Genomic DNA, 16,688 nt, shown 5'->3' on the forward strand with positions numbered 1-16,688 from the left:
AACAGTTACTTCCTAATTGGAGTTAACTCAGGCCAGATCAGGAAGGGGTAGCTGGCATAGTGGACTATTTCCAAATGATGCGAGTCGAAGTAAGTGTAATTTTATTTTTTAAGACTCAGTTTAATTTTAGCTTTATAAATGCACTAACATTTCTTTCTCTTTTAAACTCTTTATGTTGGAATACAGTTGATTAACAATGTTGTGTAATGCACTAAAATTTCTTAAACTTTGGTTATACGATAATTTATATTAGTTTACCAGGAACAGAACCGTAAAAAGATCCAGAAGGCCAATAACATCAACTCATAATGCTGGAATTTTCAACTCCTTCATGTCGGTGGTGACACAGAAGGAAGCAGGATGAGCAGGGGTACGTGTGGGAACTTGATCTGAGATTTCTCTGAGATGACCAATATAAGTTGGTCATGTAATTGTTCCAAACTAGCTCCAAAACAGTGAAATTCAGATGAAGTCATTATGCAGGCTTTACAGCCTTCGGAGAGTCTAGGCCTGAGGCTAAGAAGATAAAAATGGACCTTATTTGTATGGAACCAACAAATGAATTAATTAGCTCCTTAAAAAGCTCTAAAAGTGTCATGTTTAAGTAGCTTTGCTCAGTTTGAGTTGGAGAGGGTGTTCTGTGAGTCAGTCACAATCAGTGTCCAGTGAAGGTGGAGAGCTTGAATCATATACATGGAATTTCTTTGTATTTTTTCCCCTTCATCTGACATACATTCTTAAGTAAAGGACACATATTCCTGTAGCTAAATGTGTGTGTATTTTTAAAATAAATTTATTTATTTATTTATTTTTGGCTGTGTTGGGTCTTTGTTGCTGCACGCGGGCTTTCTCTAGTTGCGGCGAGCGGGGGCTAGTCTTCATTGCAGTGCGCGGGCTTCTCATTGCGGTGGCTTCTCTTGTTGCGGAGCACGGGCTCTAGGTGCACGGGCTTCAGTAGTTGTGGCACACAGGCTCAGTAGTTGTGGCGCATGGGTTTAGTTGCTCCGCGGAATGTGGGATCTTCCCAGACCAGGGATCGAACCCATGTGCCCTTCGTTGGCATGCGGATTCTTAACCACTGCGCCAGCAGGGAAGTCCGAATGTGTGTGTGTGTTTTTAGTTTTTATTTTTTGGCTAATGGGTGGTCCCTCCTTGTTTGACAGCTTTGGCAGAGAGGAGATAGAAGAGGAAAGAATTTTTTAAAAATTTATTTTATCGAAGTATAGTTGATTTACAATGTTGTGTTAATTTCTGCTGTACAGCAAAGTGATTCAGTTTTATATACATTCTTTTTCATTCTTTTCTATTCTAGTTTATCACAAGATATTGAATATAGTTCCCTGTGCTATACAGTAGGACCTTGTTGTTTATCCATTCTATATATACTAGCTTGCATCTGCTAATCCCAACCTCCCACTCCATCCCTCCTTGAATCCCTCCACCTCAGCAACCACAAATCTGTTCTCTATGTCTGTGAGTCTGTTTCTGCTTTGTAGATAGGTTCATTTGTGTCATATTTTAGATTCCACATATAAGGTTGTTTCCATGTCTTGGCTATTGTGAATAGTGCTGCTATGAACACAGAAGTGCATGTACCTTTTGAATTATGGTTTTGTCTGGATATACGCCCAGGGGTGGGATTGCTGGATCATATAGTAGTTCTGCTTTTAGTTTTTTGAGGAACCTCCATACTGTTCTCCATAGTGGCTGCACCAATGTACATTCCCACCAAGAGTAATAGGTGGGTTCCCTTCTCTCCACACCCTCTCCAGCATTTGTTATTTGTAGACTTTTGGATGATGGTCATTCTGACCAGAGTGAGGTGATACCTCATTGTAGTTTTGATTGGCATTTCTCCAATAATTAGTGATGTTGAGCATCTTTTCATGTGCCTCTTGGCCATCTGTATGTAGAGACTTGATGTTGGTTATCTCAAAGTGTTGGGTGAAAACTCAGAAACTCACAGAAGGGGTCTCCAAGAGACTCTTGTTCTCCTCCAGAAATATGAATTATTTATGGTCGGGAGCTCAACATCATTAACATGTGTCAATAAGGCAACATTACACACAATACAGGATTCTTTTTGTTTTGATTGTGCATTTTGCTACAACAGCAGATAATGATACTCAAAGTAATGAACCTTAAACTATGAAGATTTTGCTCTTATGTTGAACTAAATGTACATTAAGTCTAATATATATTTAGTAAAATTTATAAACACCATTGTAACACCTTATAAATCAGCATAGATTGAAAGCTATGTGCATCCTACCATAGAATTTGAGAGGCTGGCTGGATTCAGATGACCCTAGCTTTCTCTCAGGCCCAGGGAAGGTAAGCTCTTGCCTGAGAACACACAGCTAGGAAAGATTCATACCTCTTCACCTCCTCAGTTTGGAAATAAATGTTTTTAATTAGAATATAAAATTTTCCTCCTTTGGATAAGAAATGAAATGAGACAATTTCTATAATTCTTTCAAAATCTAATATGATCATGAACATTTTACCCAGTCCAATTTCATTGTGTAACTTCATCTTCATAATCAAGAAATTTCTCCAAATAACCTGTTCTGTTTCATCCTAACTTCTATCATTACTATCACTCAGGTATACCCAATTTTTTTTTTTTGGTAAAATTTTTACGTTACTCTTTCACAATGGGGGTTACTTTGACCTCAACCACTTTTTAATAATTTAAGGTATGAGTTCTTTTCTTAATCCAGCCTTAAAAGGTATGGATTCTTTCTGTCATCTTACAAATCTCCTGAGAGCCTCTGCTTTTGAGCAGATCTCATGAGCCCCTTTACTTCTCTCCCATCTTAATCTGTAGGTTTTTCTAGGTGCTGGAGCATGGGAAGCAGAGGAAATAGCCCAGACAGCGATGGACAGAGAGGAGGGGTGTGCTAACAGGAAAGGGAGCTGGAGAATGAGGGTTGGGGGAGGAGCTAAGGCTTTTCCAGGAAAGGAGTTAGGGAGACTCACTTGTTGATTCAGCATCTCTGGTTCCTTAAAAGAAGCCAAGTGTGTAACCTTTGCTTCTATGGAGTCAGGAAAGAAAGCTTTGCTTCTCAGCAAAACTATTCCCTGCCTCTCCCCACCCCTGTCCTTTTAAAAGAAAACAAAGCTTCCTAGTCCACAGGATTAAAAGGCTGAACACACTTGGAAAAGCTCACAACTTGGTGTAACGGGATATGGGCAGGGAGGTAAATATGGGTGTCAGAGCTTTTCTGGTTTGATGGGGGCAGGCTCTCTGGGGACAGAAAACTCCAGTTTTCCTGAAGCGCAGGGACTGGGGCAGAAGAGGTAAGACAGAGTCATTCGAGGCAAATTTCCTTGTTTTATGATTTGCTTGTGGCTGTTCCAGTTGTCTTCATCTGTGTACAGACGAAGCTGCGTGCAAAAGTTCTACAGCTCGTGCCCTTACTATATACCCACACCTGCATGAGAACCACGGACCATTTTGTAACGCTCCTGGCATTCTGCAGCAGTTCAAAATGGACCTTTGCATTTTTTACCTTCCTTTCGCAAAACATAATCTTCCCCAGCTCTACCAAACACATTTAAATCATGAGAGGACAGATGACCTAAAAAGTCATTTACCCTTGCTAAGGTTTCACTTGGAAGACTCCTCTTGATTCTTTATTTTTCTAGATTGACCAAGAGACAGCCCACTATCGGGATAGAAATTTGCAGCATCGTTTGGGTCAAAATAGCACAGTTCTGGACCCACAGTTTAACAGGTTGTATGTATTCATCTAGTTAACAAACTGTCTCTTGTTCTTTATAAGATGTAACCCTACCCAAGAGTTTCTGGCCAGTGTTAGGATCAGACCAGGGGTATAACTTTTGTACCTGAAGAGTGGTCCTCTCCATAGTGCAGGAGGTGTAAAACAATACCTATTTCTTCTAAAACAGTCGGGGTGGGGAGGGAGGCTCAAGTATTCCTCTCATACCACCACTCATTTATTTCCCCTGAGAAGCATGCAAAAAAACACGCAAAAACTTTTTATGCTACAAATGATGTACAAGCATTCTAGCGGTTTGATTGTTGGTTTATAGAATGTAGTTGACAGAATAGTATGAGGTTCAGAGACTCTGACTGTGTTACCTGAAACCAGGAGATGATGAACATCCTGGTTTGTGGTATGAATCTTCTAGCCAGAAACAGCAGTGTGTACAATGAGATACCACCTCACGCCGGTCAGAATAGCCATCATTAAAAAAGTCTACAAATTCTCAGGAGGGAATGAGACTGTAGACATCTAGGAAGGTGATATGATAGGACTGGTAAATGGGAGAAAATGTTGTCATCTGGCAAACAGAATTAGGATTGAAATATGTTCATTTGAACTGAAAACTTAAAAGAAATTTTGACCTCATTGAGGACATTTTGATAGTGTCATGGTGAGTGGAATTAAGATTGTTTGGGATAAAATTAAAAAAAAGTCTACAAATAAAAAATGCTGGAGAGGGTGTGGAGAAAAAGAACCCTCCTACACTGTTGGTGGGAATAAAAGCTGGTGAAGCCACTATGGAACACAGTAGAGAAGTTCCTCAAAAAACTATAAATAGAGTTACCACATGATCCAGCAATCCCACTCCTGGGCATATATCTGGACAAAACCATAATTCAAAAGGTACATGCACTTCTGTGTTCATAGCAGCACTATTCACAATAGCCAAGATATGGAAACAACCTAAATGTCTGTGAACAGATGAATGGACAAAGAAGATGTGGTACACATATACAATGGAGTACTACTCGGCCATAAGAAAGAATGAAATAATGCCATTTGCAGCAACACAGTTGGACTTAGAGATTATCATGGTAAGTGAAGTAAGTCAGACAAAGACAAATATCATATAATATCACTTATATGTGGAATCTAAAATATGATGTAAATGAACCTATCTATGAAGCAGAAACAGACTCACAGACATAGAGAACAGACTTGTGGTTGCCAAGGAGTGGGGGTGAGGGAGGGAAGGATTGGGAGTTTGGGATTAGCAGATGCAAACTAGTATATATAGAATGGATAAGCAACAAGGTCCTACTGTATAGTGCAGGGAACTATATTCGACATCCTGTGATAAACCATAATGGAAAAGAATATACAAAAGAATGTATGTATACGTATAGCTGAATCACTTTGCTGTACAGCAGAAGTAAACACAACATTGTAAATCAACTATACTTCAATTATAAAAAAAAAAAGAAGAAATGGCAGTGTGGTACCTAAGGAAAGCAGCAGAGAAAGAAACTGCTTCCATGTTTCTGTTATAACTCTCCTTGCTTGGTTTCTGCTGAAGAATGACATTTTGACATTCCTCAGGAAATTCACACCACTGAGATTTTTGTGTTTTTTGCTCTTTTTTAAATTTGTAATTGCTTAGGATGTGCACACATTAGAAAGGGCGGGCCCCTGTTTCCCAAATGCAGCGCATCCTTGGCAGCCGGTCAGCACACCGAGGCTGCTGTGGTATCACAATCACGTCCTGCTTTCAACAGCTTCCTCTTCTCTTTCGCGGAATTGGAAATGAACTCAACTGGGATACTTCAGTCACAGCAAGCGGGAAGTAGTAAATTAAGGAAAACACCATGAGGATAATGAATTTGTTGCAGTGTGGTTAGCCTCGCTGAGGGCAACAGCTCTGGAGAGAGCTAACTTATGGAGCGCCTAATGCCACAACTCTGTGGTTAACTTGGACTTTGTGATTTAATTTAAAACTTTTACCTTTTTATTTTGAAATAATTTTAGACTTAGAAGAATGTTGCAAAAATGGAACGAGGAGTTCCCATATGCCCTTCCCCCAGCTTCTCCCAATGTTAACGTTACCTGAGCCTGATACAATGATCAAAATCGGGGAATTCACGCGGATTTAATTCCACTCAGTCATCTTCAGATCTTAGTTAAATTTGCTAATTGTGATCTTTTTCAGGCCCAGGATCCAGTCCAGGATTACAGCTTACATTTAATGGTTGGAAAATAACTTTTAAAGTTTGCTGTACCACCTACATATTTAATTTTAATTTTAACTTTTAAGCAATTAGGAAGCTTAAGTATAATGATGTCATAATTACAGTAAAAATGTCCAAGTCTGTTGATTTTGAATTCAAATAACTGCCCTGATGTGCTTATTCCAGATAGAATGGAAAACAAAAAGTCATCTCCCCGAACACATTTACTTCTCACCCATTTTAAATGGGAAGTACTATTATAGTCTTGGGAGCATTTTGCCAGGCCAGCACTTCCCATGGTCAACTGGGTCAGAAGCCAAATTAGAATTGCCTCCTATTTTTAAATCATTTTGATGAGTTCTAATATCATTACCTGACTCCTGTCTTCATCCGAAAGTAGCCTTGGGTTTATCCCTCCAAAAAGCTTTTTAACCCCTTTTGCTTTGACATAGCAACTGTTCAAATTCTCAGCCTATATCAGTGTAGTTGGAGTTTGGGGGTACCAGTTGTGTGAATAACACTGGACTAATTAATATTCTGAGAAGTAGATTGGTTCCAGCCACAAAGAGCTGAACTCTTATAGGAAAGGGAGTATATATTCAGCTAAAAATTAATTACATTGTATGTATTAGAGTGCTTCCAAGAAACAGAACCAACAGGATGTGTATATATATATACACACACACAGTCACATATATATACATATACTCTCTCTATAAATATGTATACTCTCTCTCTACACACACACGCTATATATACTCTTTATATGTATGTGTGTATATATATACATATATATATATAGAGAGAGAGAGAGAGAGAGAGAGAGGGAGAGAGAGAGAGATTTATTATAAGGGATTGGTTCACATGACTATGGAGGATGCAAAGTCCCAAAGACCTGCAGTCAGCAGGCCGGAGACCAGGAAAGTCGATGTTTTAGAGGCTAAAGGCCAAAAAAGACCTATGTCGAGCTCAATTGTCAGGCAGGAGGATTTCCCTCTTTCTCAGCCTTTCGTTCTATTCAGGATGAGAGTGTGGACTGTGTACCCATGAGGGGGGGCCACCTGCTTGGAGCCTCCCTCCTGCCTCCCACCCGGGAGCCTCCATCCTGCCTCCCACCCGGGAGCCTCCATCCTGCCTCCTGCTCTGTCGCTGGTTGTCTTCTCTGCCATGGTAGTGGGGGAACACCCACTGTGACATTCATATAGTGCCTTTCCTGCAGCCCCTGCTACTGGGGGTCAGGGTAGTGATGTGACCATGGGAAAGTCACTTAGTGGCCCTTGGTTCCTATTGTTTTGAAAAATGAGGGGATTGGAGGAGGTGATTTCCCAGATTTCTTCTAGTTTTCTAACTCTATGATTCTTCTTCTCTCATTCTTCTTCTTGCCTCTTCTGCATTTGATCCATTCTCCTACCTGCTTTGGGTTCCACTGAAAAACTGTCTTCCTAAGAATAGATCCTGGCTATTGGTGAAGCTCAACCTTCTTGCCCCAGAGTGAGTGCGCGAGTCAGGGTATCAGAGATGGACCCCCACCAGGTCCTCCCTGATGACACCAGCTTTGCCTTTTTGCATTTTTCTAGGTGCTTTTACTTATACTAACTCAGGTAATCCTCACAAATCTTCTGTTTGGGAGGGGTTTCTGAAGTTTTTCTGGAGCTTAGGGGTTTTATGAGATTAATCTCTAGAAAGGTATAGTTTTTACTATAATGACAATAACACACAAAATACTTTTCAAAACATTTTTTTTCATGTATTTTATCCCACTTTACAAAATGAAAAGTTACTGTAGAAAAAAGAAAGGAAGGAGGAACATGGTAAATTTTGTACACAGGTGCAAGGTGGCATTCTTCTCAAGCTCCCATGGAGAAATTTTAAAGCAATGAGTGTGATCCTCTTACTCCCTGAAATGGTTAACTTGGACCACGAACTGGATGCAACTGAATTTTTAAAACGTCTGTAAAATTTAAAAAGTGACCATGTATAACATTTTAAGATCTTATTTACGATTTATGACCTACTTTTTTCATCACGTTAGCACAATTTAAATTTTTCTTTAAGACTAGCTTGTTAAACGCCCACAAAGAGAAATAAGCTTGACTGATAAAAGTCAGAGAATCTGTCTTCTGGGGTAAGCCCATAAGAGTTGACAAAAGGATCTTGACGGTCCAGCATCATTTAAAACCAATGAATTAAAAATCAGGAGGTCAGGGAGAGCCATACAGAGATGATAAGGCTCTCTGTATTTGTCTTAACAAAGGAAGCATTAAACCAGAGTGATTTTCCCCTTCGTTCTTTCTCCCCCACCAGGGAGGAATGTGAAACTCAATTTTACCCTTGGTTGAGAAGGTGTTAATTTGTCTGACAAGTTGTTGGAATCTGAGGATGCTCAGGGTATCCTTGATGTCTCAAACCTTCACGCTGAGTGAAGCATGCTTTATATGTGTCAGTGTTTGGGAGGTTTTCTGTATCTCATTAGGTAAGAACAATATAAACCACATGAATGCAAATGGGGCAGGAACCTGTCTCCTCACAGTGGGACAAACTTCAGAGTGTTCTAACCAAGGCAATTTTTGAATCACCCTCATTCAACTAAATATTTTATCCGAAATTAACTCTATTCTTTCATATCCTAGAGGACTTGAGTGAACTTTTTCTCCATTTGCTGCCTATTTCTTGCGAGGTGTGATCTTCAAATCCTTCCCTTTATTGATTGCAGTATCAGCAAGTATTTATCAAGAAGGCTCCTAAGAGGGAGACCCATGTAAACATGAAAACGTTAATTCCTTTTCTTTTTAATTGTGTATTTATTGATTTTTTCCCCTATACTTTCTAAAGCCAAGAATTAGCTGTATGAATGACCTTTGCACGTTAACTAAACCCTAGCTGGTAAACTGCTGCGTTATTAAGAGACAAGTCCTACTGTAGAAAAAGACTGTTTCCTAGCACACAATTCACCCTAGGTTGCATGGTTGATAGTAATAGCTAACCCTTAACTCTTACTATGAGCTCGGCATTTTTCTAGGTGCTTTTACTTATACTAACTCAGGTAATCCTCACAATAACCCTGTGAGATGGGAATTATTATTTCAGCTTTACAGAAGCTGAAAAGTGATGACAAAAATAGCGTAGCTGTAAAGCAATGGAGCCAAATTCAGCCTCAGACTTTCTGGTTTCAGAGTCCAGCCCCTAACTCCTATGCTGTGCTGCTTTTTCTCATGCATGGACCCTCATCTAGAAGTGATAAAGGATGCTGGATAGGACTGCTGTGGTGTGGCCCAGGGAAGAATACCACTGTAGTCGATAAAACCTCCCTTGGGATCTGCTTGTGGCTGAATTTTCTAAAAGACAAAATTGTAATCAATTTTTAATATTTGCAATAACATTTAACATTTACTTGCTATTTTTTTTGACCAGCATTATATATTACATAAAGAGTGAGCTCTTGAAGCATTCCTTCTAAATTAAGAGTTATTACTTACTGAGTCCTTACTATGTGTGAGATATTTTATATTCATTTCATTTCATCTTCGTGATAACTTTGTTATGTGGGTTTTGTTATTCACATTTTGCATAGAGGAATATGAGATTCAGGGAGGTTAAATAATATGCCCAAGGTTACATGAAATGCTGGTTGTTTCCCAATATTTACTCTTTCCAACTTCATCAGTAATAAACCCTCCTGATTACTAATTGGCTATAAGAATACCTGGAATAATGATTACTTTTCAAGCATTCCTTGCATTTAGGTGTTACCATAGGATTATGTTCTGGCCAATGAGGTGTTAACAAATGTGTGTGACTTCAGAGAAGTGTCTCAGAAGACTGTATCTCTGACACCTCCCCCTGATACTTTCTTCTTTCCTCTTGCAGGAACATAGATACGATGGCTGGTGCTCCAACAGCCTTCTTAGATTGTGAGGAGACAACCATTACCAAGAACTGAAAAGCCCTGACAGTATAGATTGTACAGTACAGAACATGATATCAGCTCTGGACCACGTACTTCTGGAATTCTTTTGAATGAAAGAGAAATATAAACTTTTGTAGTGTTTAAGCCACTATTGCTTGCATATTTCTACCTGCAATTGTACATAACCCTGATCAATATACTCTATATCCAGTATATCCTTGCTTCTCAAATTGTCACGTGCATTCAGATCACCTGGAGGTCTTATTAAAGTGTAGATTCTGATTCAGGAGGTCTGAGGTGAGATCTGAGAATTTGCATTTCTGTTAAGCTCCCAGGTGATGCTGAAACTGCTTGCTGGTCCATGAACCACACTTGGAAGAGCAAGGTAGAAAGAACTGGTATCAGAATTAGTTCCTAGGGCTTTTGGATATCAAAGTCCATGCTTTTTCATTTATGTCTAGCAATCTCCCTTAGCATTTTCACTTTTGTAATTTCTCCTTATACCCAAAATATCATCATAATAGTTTAAACATGTTAATGCTTCAATAACTTGTTTCCTTAGCAACTTTAGGATAAAATGTAGGCTCTCCATGTAAAATATAATTGTTTGATTCAGGTGAGGTTGACATGGAGTGAAACTAAAGGGATGGTGGCAGGGTTCATTTGCTACTTTCAATTTATTTCATGATTGAGTTGAATATACAGTTAACTGTCTTATGATCGATTTTTGAAGAAGACTAAATGTCATATGAGTTAACGGGAATAATACAATTATATTATGAGAATCTGATAAATAATACAATCATATTATGTAAATCATCATTATAGGCTAAATCAGTGATACTCATCCTTGATTGTAAATTAGACTCTGCTGAGGAATATCTAGAACTTCTTTTGCCTAGGCTGGAACCAGACCCCTAGAACTGAATCTCTGGGGGTGGGTCCCAGGCATCAGTGCTTTTCAGAGCTCTCCAGGGGATTTCAATATATAATCAAGTTTACAAACCACTGGCCTAAGTGAATGTTTTCATGCAAAACGCCATACCTATTTCAAAAACCCTTCAACCATTAAAATAAATACCAAATGTCAAATGATTTTTCTGGAGTTTCTTTTGCCTGAATCAAGAGTTACAACATAATTACTTGAATATCTTCGTACCTGGAGTGTGTATTTACTTTGGAAGTATTAGAAGTCATTTGTTAAGGGGTAGTCAGTCATTAACTTCAAGTGATCCTATGTAATCACCTAAAAGAGTCGATATAAATCAGGACCATCTCCTCATATTTTAATGATTATTCAAACCACATATTCCTGAAAAATCGCCAGTCGTTCCATACACGCAGAGCACGTTTTTATGTACATGTACAAGATGTGCTCCTTTTGCCCCTCCAGGCACCCCCATCACATCCTCTCACTGCTGACTTATTTGGACAGCACCTGTGGTACCTATGCCCTAGGGTTCCCAGTTGGCTCAGGCCAGTGGGCAGTCCCATCTACCCACTGCCAGATCTAAAGGGTGGGAAGGAAATAAAGCATTTATTCCCTTGGTTCCCTTCAAGATTTCCTCAGACTGGCTGTTGCCCTCCACTGAAGGTCACTGCTGCCTTCAAGGTCACCTCCTCTACGGGCTGTCTCACATTTTGTGTCCTCAGTTCTCCCTCTGGTGCCTGTAAGCTGAGGCAGGGAAAGATTCTGGGACTGTTGGTCTCAGTTTCCGGCACTGTCCCTACTGCTGACTTGAAACTGCACTCACAGCTTTATAAGAGGCTCCATGAAAACAAAGCCTCCAAAACATCATCCCATTTGGACTGTGCCTTTGGTTTCCTGTTGGGACCCTGACTGATACAGTGCCTGATAAGAACAAGGTGAGAAAAATCTGCCCTGAGATCACACCAGTGACAGAGATAGCAGCTGGGAGGCACTGGGCTGCCACTCCACTATAACTCACATCAGAATCCAGGTCAAATGTGGAAAATGGGTGTAATCATTTTCTAAAAGCATGTTCATCTCTGTTTGTACAGGTGGATTACAAGTTAAATTCTGTAATCTGTTTACCTTTGTGTGATTTAAGAGCACCAATTCAAGGATACCATGAGCATCAAAATCTACCTAGATGGCTTTATTTTTATTTTTTATTTAAAAAAAATTCTATAGTGCTTTACAATTTTCAAAAGTTTCACACATGTGATTTCATATAAGCATGGCCTTTACTTATTATTGCTTTCTGTATGGTTCACTCTGGAGTACTTGCTGTTCTCAGTATTTGCCCTGTTTTTCTACATTTATGTCTTAGCTCATCCTCTTATTTCTTCTTAGAATTCAAGGTCTAGATCAAATGCCATCTCTGCCATGAGGTTTTCCCTGATTTTTCTCAACTGAAGGAAAACATGTTCTTTTATGAAATCGACCCCATTATCTACATGTTTTGTGGCTTTTTCCACTTTACCTTGTGTCTCACATCCACACCTTGATAGCTGGCTGTCCTTGACAAGTCAACTATACTCTCCTGTGTTTTGTTTTTCTTACCTGTAAAATGGGGATAACAATACTGCCTGCCTTGGTGAGTTGTGACGTTTGTGTCAGGTAAGAAAGATAAAAAATTTCAAGCAGTGTCTGGCGTGTAACAAACAATGCATGTTAGCTAGTTTATTATAATTGTACCCTTGTGATAAAACTGCATGGGCACCCACTGTTGTTATTCTGGGGAATTCCTCAGGGACAATGACAGGTTCACCTTTGTATTCCCAGCACCGAGCAACCAGATCAGGCACAGAGTTGGTGGGAGCGTGGTAGTTGCTTAGTTCATTCATTCCTTCATTTAATGAAAAGGAGGCAGTCGGGTACAGAGACATATTTCCTGGGTTAAAAGTCTGGTTTCCGACACTTAATGTTTGTGTGGTTGTGAGCAAACACTTAATCCCACTGTGCCTCAGCCTTCTTATCTATGAAGTGGAGATAATAGTACAACTCTTCCTTGTAGGATTATTGAGGTTTAAATGACATAATTATGTTAATCACTTAGCACTATGCCTAGAATATTGCAAGCATTCAATAAGTAGTAGTATTACTAAAGGAATCACAAGATTAGAAAGCAAGCAGCCCAGGGAGAAGATCACACATGAAGCAGAAGTGCTGTGGCTTAATGATTATTGTATGAAATGTTTAATACATTGAAAAAAGTACAGTGAAAAAGCATACTCCTGACAGATAAGGAAAGCATTTTGAGGTTGAAAGTTATGCCAGGACAGGGTATCCTTGTATAAAGCTGCTCTAGTGATGTGAAAAAGATTCATATAGTCTATCTCTCGCCAAAGGGTATGTCAAATATGAGATTTACACTTCCTGAGTGTTCTGGAGTGTGATACATGCCATTTATTTGTGTGTCAGTAACTCCGTAATCATCGCTATGGAGACCCATCCACTTCTCGCTGACCTCCCCTATCGGCTCTGTACATTCCTCATTACATACCAGACGTGTACTCTGATGTATGGCCAAAAATCCAGGTGAAGCAGAGTGGAGGGTTGGAAGAGACAAGGGGCTGCACCCTGCGGCGAGTCAGTCTAATTACACCCAAACCTAACTAATGGAGGGGTCAGTACGGTCGGAGAAGGGAGAGGGATGTGACTTGTCTTTCTGCCTTTCTTTTTCCAGAGACTGACGCCAGTGAACTGTTGGGACTTGATAGCCACAATCAATAGTTTCTAAAACAATAAGGTCAGCACGGTAAAGATTCAGATTTCTTGCCTCCAAATGGAATGGGAAGAAGACTGGGGTGCTGAGCCATCGAGGTGAGTCTGACCTTCGCTGATTGACTGATGAAAGACTCTAGCAGAGGAAGAGATAAAAGAATAACACGGGGGAGCAGTGGTTGTAAATATGGTATCAGCACAATCCTGGTTTTTACTCTAGGAACATACAGAATTGTTATTCTGCTGTTATATTAAAAGGAGAACATCTCAGCTCTGGTAAAACAGTAGATTCTTTAAGAAAGTTCAGAAATGGAGAACCTGACGCATATGTGTGATTTCTAATTAAGGTGTCTTCAACCGTCTTTATACATTTGAGTTAATTCCATTAATGCACTCATATTTCCTAAGTACTGAGTTCACCTAAAATTATATTTTAAAGACCAGAGATTGGTATTTTGTATCTCACAATTCTCACTGGAACTGGTAGTTCAGAGGTCAGATTTTTCTACATTTAAAATACTCACTGGAAAAGAATATTTTATATATCTATATATATATATATATCTGGATCACTTTGCTGGGCACCTGAAACTAACACAACACTGTAAATCAACTATACTTCGATAAAAAAAAATACACACTGAAGGAGTATTGTAGGTCTGCATATGTCTAAATTGGGCTGCTCTGGAAATAGTATTTCCACCGTATCTCTGTGAAACATTTTAAAATTTGATTAGAAAATATGGAGGAAAGAAATTGCCTTGTGGGTTAAATAAATGCTTGTCTCCGAGTTTAGAGGTTGTTTCAATCACGTAGATGCAGATGAGCTGAGATTTGAAGTTTCACATTAGCTACAGTCAAAAGAAACCCAATTTCCTCTATTAAAAATGTCTTTAAAAGTTTTCTGAAAATGTATCAATGGCTTACAAAGCTTTCCTGGTGATGAAATCACTGCCACTATCAATTCTCTTGGTAATTTGAGGGTAAACAGGCATATATAAACTTCTTCAAATAAATGTGGATTTAAAAATTAGAAGGAAAAGGTCTCCTTAGCGTGCGTTATGTATTTGTTGAAGACAGATCATTGGAGAAAGGGTTCAAGGTGCTTGCTGAAGCTAAGGGGATGGGGGGGCATTTTGAGATGGTAAGACCACTGAGGTTGCCACACCCCAGGGAACAGAGGCTCTAACTTAGATGAAAAACAAAAACGTGGAAAATGAAACAAAGTTGACTTGTGGGTTGAATACAATTAAAGTTGAATTTATGGGAAAGTCCTGCCCAGTATGACATGATGGGAGTTTATTTTCTGAACATAAGTAAATGCCAATCCTCATCTGCATCTACAAAGCCAGACTTTCTCCCTTTTGCTGGACAGCTTCTGGGTTTGAATTTAGGTAAATATTCCAGGAGACATGATAGCATGGGGTATGACCTATCTTGACAAAGTTAGTGACTACTGTTTCCTCTAAGATTCTTATTGTCTCAAGAATCATTGTTACACAGGTTGGAAACAATGATGTTGTTAGTGAATTGTTCCTCTGAGTTGCTACCTTGTAGATTTGAAGATTTTAAGATGTGATTAGCCCTGATGTGTTTTTCATCTAAACAAGCACAGTTATCTCATGTTTGTTCCTCAAAATCTACATTTCTCTATCCCAGTAGGTATTCTGGCATTAAGAATGGGATCCTGATCAAAGGAAATCTGAAGAAAATGGAAAGTATAAATTCTTTAATAAAAATGTAACCAACTATTGAATAAAATCTCTGCTCTGAAACTGTTGATACTCTGTGCTTAAAATGCTTGAGTTGTATGTGGTTATAGTGATTCGCTTAATCCTGTTTTCTAGATTAATTTGTAGATCTTCTCTCCAAAGGAGATAAAACAGTAATCACTGAAAAGAAGTACTTTGTGATACTTACTTGTGTAGAACCCTCAAAGCTAGGGCATTCAAATATTTAAGATATAATTGAAATTAAAATTCCATAATTATAATATTTTATAAACTTATAATTATAAATAGTGCCAGCATCACCTCTCATTGCAAATATCTCATAATCACTACTAAGAGCCTTATGAGAATACTGCTACTTAGAAGGCATAGGCATTTCTAATTTTGTAGATTTTAAAAAAATGCTACTTTGCCTGATCATTAAAATGTGAATGTGAAATTGATATTTTCCAACCTCACCTTTTCCCTGAACCAAATATAAAATTTTGAAGAGTCAGAGAGAGATTTGGTTAGGGACCCTTGCCAATACCTGGGAGAGTAATTAAGGGACTAACTTAATAGAAACACTGGTCATTTCATACATTACATTGCATGGTGTAATAGGGACAGCTCAATACCAGAAAACCATGCTCCAGAATACCTGCAGACCAGCTCAGAGATGCCAATTCTTGTGCAGGTTTTGTAGAGTTACAATAGCAACTGATTTAAATGTTTAAGAAAGTGAGCTAAAGGTTCTATAAGAATAAAGACCAAAAGACCACCCAGAGAGACTGTGCCCTGCAAAGTCATTAGCATAATTTTAATTAACTGTCTGTCATAGTGTTTCATTCACATCATCGCTGCTAGATGATCTTGAACATTCATAGGAAATTGAAGCCTGGGAATTACAGAATATGCTGAGGATTTCACTAAAGGTACCCAGGATACCAAGATATTTGCAATAGTACTCATACATGCCCATAAGTACAAGATAGACATTGTAATATGTTAATAATTCCATTATATTGTCTTGTAAGGACCTTTATCAAGCATATTGAGACTTCCATGCATTTATCAAAATGATAAAAACTCACCAGTGATGTTGTTGAAAGCTATATTGTAAAGGTACAGTGTAACTTCTCAAAAAAAAAAAGAAGCTTGTCCTCAATTCCCTAATTTAATAAACAAAAAACCCTTTGAGAAGAAACACGAATAATCCATATCTAAAACATGTATGTCATTCAAAAAGTCTAATTTTAGGAAATTCTTGAAAGATTTCCCAAGGTTTTATCTACTCTTCTGAGGTGCTGGAGGTTCCTAGGAGAGAATCTGTATCATTCTCTCTGAATCTGGCCATTTTACCAATTTCCTTGAAATGGAAATATTTCCTTTACATTTCAGGAAGAATATATAGAAAAATCC

At 38.8% G+C, this 16,688-nt stretch overlaps 1 long non-coding RNA gene across 1 annotated transcript; it reads left to right on the forward strand.

Annotated features, from left to right (window-relative positions):
- On the forward strand, nucleotides 1–15,318 carry LOC133087683 (uncharacterized). Its single transcript, XR_009700430.1, has 3 exons — nucleotides 1–89; nucleotides 13,520–13,656; nucleotides 15,217–15,318. It is a non-coding gene; the product is annotated as an uncharacterized LOC133087683 (long non-coding RNA).
- Nucleotides 15,319–16,688: the final 1,370 nt, after the last annotated feature.

This window comes from Eubalaena glacialis, chromosome 3, assembly GCF_028564815.1.
Source record: "Eubalaena glacialis isolate mEubGla1 chromosome 3, mEubGla1.1.hap2.+ XY, whole genome shotgun sequence".
Classification (NCBI taxonomy): domain Eukaryota; kingdom Metazoa; phylum Chordata; class Mammalia; order Artiodactyla; family Balaenidae; genus Eubalaena; species Eubalaena glacialis.